Here is a 6,584-nt window from a genome sequence, read left to right on the forward strand (position 1 = left end):
TATAGAATACTATTGTTCTATTGGAAACCAAGAGGGATGAGATTCAGAGAAGCCTGGAAAGACTTGCATGAATTGATTCTGAGAAAGATGAGCAGAATCAGAAGAATATTGTACACCATAATAGCAACATGGGGGTGATGATAAACTTTAATGGACTTGCTCATTCTGTCAATGCAATAATCAGGAACAATTTTAGGGTATCTGCAATGGAGAATACCATCTGTATCCAGAGAAAGAACTGTGGAGTTTAAACAAAGACCAAAGAATAGTACCTCTAATTTAAAAAAAAAGTTGTCTTATGTACTAAGTAATTTTACTCTCTCTTTTTCTCTAATATTTTATTTTTTTCTTCAAGAATATGATTTTTCTCTCAAGATATCAATTTTGATCAATGTTTGGCATGGAAACAATGTAAAGATTATCAGACTGCCTTTGGGGAGGGAAGGGAAGGTGGGGAAAAATTGTAAAATTCAAAACCTTACAAAAAATGATAGGTAGAAACTGCTATTGTATATAATTGTATTATTATAATTATATTTTATATAATTGTATATTTATATATAAATATATATTATATATAATATTATATATATTATATAAAATATAATATATATTACATGTAATTATATAAATACATAATGTATATAATATAATTATATTGTATATAATTGTATATATAATGTATACATTATAATTGTATTGTATAAAATTATATCTATAAATATATATAAATATATATATATTTATAATGATGTAGAACCAATCGATACATGTCATTTAGATTGCTTAAATTCTTCTTCTAGTGCCTCTGCCCAGTACTGGCATATTCTTCAATTTCTTCACTGTAATTAGAGATCTAGATGCAGAATCTGGCATTTCCTAGAACATAAATCCACTCCCTCAATCCCACCACCACCTCCTCCATCCCCACAGAGGCCAGAAAAATATCTAGGATTGTTCAGTTTTGAAGAATAATTTGTTATAAGATCAGGAATTTTTGAGGCATCATTGAAAACTGTGATGAATTCACTGATGAACTTTCCAAAAGTTTTACATATAGTATTGGTTCCATGAATAGCTTCATCAGAACTATACATAGCAAAAGTAGTTCTCAGTCATTCATAGAAATAGTCAATATATGATAAAGGAGGAAATAGTCTTTCTGTTTTGGACCTTGTCACCAATATTTTCTTTACACAGTCCCCAGGAGCTGTAACCCACAATAAGCAATGACATGCCATTTTGGAGGATGCCATCTGTAGGCATTTTCCCCACATATTAACTGTGAGCTTTTTGCTAAATCAATATCCCTCTGCTTTATTTTTATTAATTTTTTATTAAATTCAGGAAAAAAACTATTAATTTTTAAAAAGTCCATGTTAGCTACTGCAGTGAGAGCCCTGGGTATAGCTCGAGATGATGGATATCATCAAAGATTGCATTCTTTTTTTCTTAACAGTAATTAATCTCTTTTCCATTTACATGTAAAAACAATTTTCAACATTCATTTTTATAAAATTCTGATTCCATTTTTTTCTTCCCTCCTCCCTGAGACAACAAGCAGTCTAATATAAATTATACATGTACAGTCATGATGAATACATTTCCATATTAGTCATTTCATGAAAGAAGAATCAGCACAAAAGGAAAAAACTGCAAGGAAAATTTTAAAAAGTGAAAATAGTAAGCTTTCATATGCATTCAGTCTCCATATTTCTTTCTCTGGATATGGATAGCATTTTCCATCATGAATCTTTTGGAATTGTCTTGGATCATTGTATTGCTGAAAAGAACTCAGTCTGTCATAGTTATCAAGTGATTGCATTCTTTTTTTTTTCATGTATTTGGTCATACTCTTGTTTATTTTAGTTAGTTTTTTATTTGAGATCTGATACTTGACCTAAATTACATTTTTCCAAAGATTTTATTTATTTTGAGTTTTACAATTTTCCCCCTAATCTTATTTCCCTCCCCCCACCCCCAGAGAAGGCAATTTGCCAGTCTATACATAGTTTCCATGGTATACATTGATCCAAACTGAATGTAATAAGAGAGAAATCATAACCTTTAGGAAGAAAAATAAAGTATAAGAGATAGCAAAATTACGTAAGATAATTTTTCTAAATTGAAGGTAATAGTCTTTAGTCTTTGTTCAAACTCCACAATTCTTTCTTTGGATACAGATGGTATTCTTCATCGCAAATAGCCCCAAACTGTCCCTGACTGTTGCACTGATGGAATGATCAAGTCCAAAATGATTGCATTCTTAAGGCAGGCAATACTTAACTTTTAGGTCTGTTATACTATTTTTGTAACAAAGAAGTCTTCCATTGATGCATGAGAGCCTCATCATGAAGCCACATTAATGGAAAATTTACAGTATTCCCCATAAATTTATATTTAAGATGGAGGATACTATCAAAGAAAAGCAGTACATTTTAAATGAAGCCAGGATATTGTTCCATAAAAACAAAAATCTTACAGATTTGGAACTAATTAAACAATGTATGATGAATGCACAGCAAGAATTGAAATAGGATTGCATTATCAGATCCCATATCCAAGGCCAATTCACCTGCCTCCAATGGCCCTTACTCCTCTACAAAGCCGTGGACTTCAAAGCCAGGAGAAGCTGAGGAAACTTTCCAAACCATTATATCTCAAGTCTCACAATGAAGTTTCTTAATCCAAGATTCTCTGCATGAACTGTGAGCCAGGCAGGGCCTGAGCACAAACTAAGTCTCCTTGACTTAAGTCTAGTCAGAGAATGGAAGAAAAAAGACTATGGAGACATTGCTTGTAATCTCTCTTAAATATTCAAAGATTTGGGTCCTTAATTTCATAGCACTAATTTATATGTACATGAATTTATCAGTACTAGTATGTTGCTACTAGATAGGAATATTCTAATTCCCAAAGCTCATTCCTATCATGATCTTAGTAAATCCTAGATGAAAGTCTGATCATAGCAAGAATTAGGTTTAAATTTATTTTAAAATTACAATTTTTGTGGAAATAATGTAGCTATATACACAGAAGAAGCTGCAGATTAGAAGCATGGCAGTATCTTTTAGCAATTTCCCCTGAAAGTTCTTAAAATGACTTGACAATCAGATACTAGCCTCAAACTTGTCCATCTCTGTAAACTTTATTTTGTTTTATGTTTTAAGTTATGGATATATTTAAAATAAAAATTTAAATCTTTTAGTTGTTCTACTGATAACTTTTTTTGGATCTCAACTCAGATATACATTTCATTAATATTAAGTAATCTAGTTGTTCCTTTACCACGCTAGCAGAGTTTATCATATATACTCTAATCTTATCACTCTCTTAACAGCTAGTGGAAGATTTCATGATATCTCAGGAAAATTTTGGGGAGGAGGGAAATAGCCCATATTTTCAGGAGCTCTTGTAGTGTATTTAATTCTGTCCATTAAATGCATACAATATACAACCAAATCCTAAAACATGTTTACTTATAATTCTCACTAAAAAGCCTCACAACAAACTCAATACTACAGTATGTAAAAGTAATCTCTGTTCTAATTGACAACAAAATTGGACAACTGTATCATCCAGTGTATTATCCAAGTATAAATTATAAGGATAGGCTGATTTTAAAATTATGTACAATTAGGAAAAGGAAAATCTAGATCAAAAGGAGAAAGGACTATGCCTTTGTGATAAGCCAAGGAAAAACTCAGAGTCACTATGCAAAAATGTTTTCTTTTGTGTTCAAAAATGAAATCTTCAATAAAAATTGATCATAAAAAAAAAGAAATCTGAATCCACAGGAGAAGATTGTAATCATGGTATAGTGGGAGTAACATGGCCATAATGTTAAAAGCATCGGAAGTAGGTAAAGCAAGGAAGACTGCTTTAGAATTACATAGTATTGAAACATCCAATTTTCACCAGAAATTCTGTCCTGGTAAATTGAATTCAAGGTTGTTAGAGAAGAGGAAAACACTTTCATAAGGAAATTCACTCAAATAGGAGAAAAGAATAGGCAGCCAGATTCCCTTTAATGTCCACAGTCCACTCTTTATTTGTTGGAGCATGAACGGGGGGGGGGGGGCTAAATACTGAAGGAAAAAACATAGATTTTGTTTCACTTGTCAGATGCTATCCTAATCAGAAAAAAATATTCCAGTATCACAGATACAACACTTATTGGTCTCAGAGTTAAATGTTGAAAGGGAAGCCAAAAAGCCAAATGGGTCCCAGGATCCTATCATTGTTTCATTCTGGGTTGGAACAAACAAAAAGACTCTCACTTTCCCTGTGATCAGCTTTTTTTTATTTCAATAGTTACAGATAATGCATTTACAGGATGTAACTATGGTCAAGTTTGGGGAGATCTCATGGGCAAGCCTTTTCATTTTTAATTTGCAGCACCCTAAATCTTATCTAGGTCAAAATTGATTTTCTGCCACCTTCTTATTGTCAAAAATACCCTGGTGCTGTAGTGACCTCAGTAATGGGCTTTCCTTTCCACTCTATAATAGAATTCTGAACATCCTGGGAATAGTCTCTTGGAAACCAGAGATAAAGATTTGTAAGCATATTGATCATGATGAGTTCTCTACAACCTGACTACTGGGATGTTTTGCTTTGGGTTTTTTTTTTTTTGTAATGGCCAGCTGTCTGCTGTAATAGGCAGATGGAGTTATCATCAAGTTTTTGATTCTACCCTGTTATCTGACCCTAAATGCATAGGGGATAAAGACATTGGCACATCCCCAAGACTTCATCAAAGAAACATTGGCATGCATCTTAGAGACCCTGATTAATGTGAGTACAGTATCTGGGTCAATATCTTTAATGCAGAAGTTAAGAGGTGTTCTCTGGGCAGTAAGGATAATTTTTTTGTTCAGTTATTTTTCAGTCATGTTCAACTCTTCATGACTGCATTTGTGATTTTTCTTTCAGTACTGGAATAGTTTGCCATTTTCTTCTCTGATTCTTTTTCCAGGTGAGAAAATTGAGGTAACAAGGGTCGCATAACTATTAAGTTCTAGGGTCAAATTTGAAATCAGAAAGAAGAGTCTTCCTGATTCCAGACTCAGCACTCTATCCATTGAGCCACTTAGCTATCCAGCAAGGATAATAGATTTATGGTTCCTCACATAGATTAGTATGATTCAAAACTTTTTTCTAGTCTGTTTCTAAATTCTAATTTTCACAGAATTTGGAGAAGAAATTAGAGCAGGCGATGTTTCTTTGGGGGGGGGTTAGGTTTTTGCAAGGTGAATGGGGTTAAGTGACTTGCCCAAGGCCACACAGCTAGGTAATTATTAAGTGTCTGAGGTAGGATTTGAATTCAGGTACTCTTGACCCCAGGAGTCAGTATATCCACTGCGCCACCTAGCTGCCCCCCAGGTCATGTTTCTTGAAGATGACTAGAACCATAGATTAGAATAACACCTCCTCTTCTCTCTTTAGGGAAACTAAATGCTAAAGGGGAAATCTAGATCTTTGGATCAATCCCTGTCAGAACACCTTAGTCTATGAGTTCACTCTTTTTTTAGGGTTAGGTTCATTGGAATCCTCTGGGGGAGCACGGTAACAGCCTATTGAATACTGGTTTGATACCTCCTCTGCCTTCTGACTCATATCAATTGGACCTGGGGACTCTGAGCTATAGTGTTTGCCTCATTTTTCCCAACTTTAAAACTGATGACAAAATAGCATCTATCTCATACAGTATTGTTGTATGGATTAAATGAGATAACAGAATTTTTTTGAAATAGTGAACTCTTTGCAATGGAAATGACTTCTGGCAGAAGAAATTTAACAATAATCTTTGGACACAGTAACAAATAAAGATTCCCTTTTAGCCAGTGTTCCCTTTCCACTGTATGGGCAGAGGAAGTGTTCATGTTAATGAGATAATAAAGTTATATTCTAACTAGTAACCTATTGTATCAAAGATCTTTAGAGTGAGTTTGTAACCTGCGATGCCTTCAAGGACAATATATAGAAAAAAACACTGCTCTGTATATATATAAGAAATAGAACATCACTGAAATCAATGTAGTTTTGTCTTCTGCTATGGCTAACAAGTTGCCAGAATGATTGATTTAAATTGGTTTTTGTTGATAGATAAATCAGATTCAAAATTCAGCTCCTGAATACCTCTGGGGTTCCTTGCACTAACCAAACTTTGATTATCTGAAGTGATAATATGGAGGAAGTGTGGGGAGATACCAAAGGCAAGCTCGTCTCCCTGTTGGCATGAGACACACACAGCAACGCCAACAACTAATCTGTTACAGATACAACCAAAGAATCATTTGTTTGGTGATATTCCTTTTGTTGAAATTCTAGGGAAATGCAAATTTAATACATCAACTAAGTGCTCTTGGACAGCAAAGATCAGCTCCACAATTTCTTTATCTGTATTTGGCAGCACTGGAAAAATTATTTTCATTTTCATACCAATAACTGATTTAAGTAATGAAGTAACAGACACACATTTTTAGCATTAAGACACTTAGCTTATTATGTTCCTATGCACTTATAGAAGGACATTTTCCTTAATGGATACCAACAGAGCAAAGTCATATTCACTTGTGTAT

General features: G+C 33.6%; 1 pseudogene; it reads left to right on the top strand.

Moving 5' to 3' along the window:
• The first annotated feature begins 2,405 nt into the window (after positions 1 to 2,405).
• Positions 2,406 to 2,852, top strand: LOC141516203 (LYR motif-containing protein 1-like; annotated as a pseudogene).
• The last annotated feature ends 3,732 nt before the right edge of the window (positions 2,853 to 6,584 follow it).

This window comes from Macrotis lagotis, chromosome 3, assembly GCF_037893015.1.
Source record: "Macrotis lagotis isolate mMagLag1 chromosome 3, bilby.v1.9.chrom.fasta, whole genome shotgun sequence".
NCBI classification, from domain to species: Eukaryota; Metazoa; Chordata; class Mammalia; order Peramelemorphia; family Peramelidae; genus Macrotis; species Macrotis lagotis.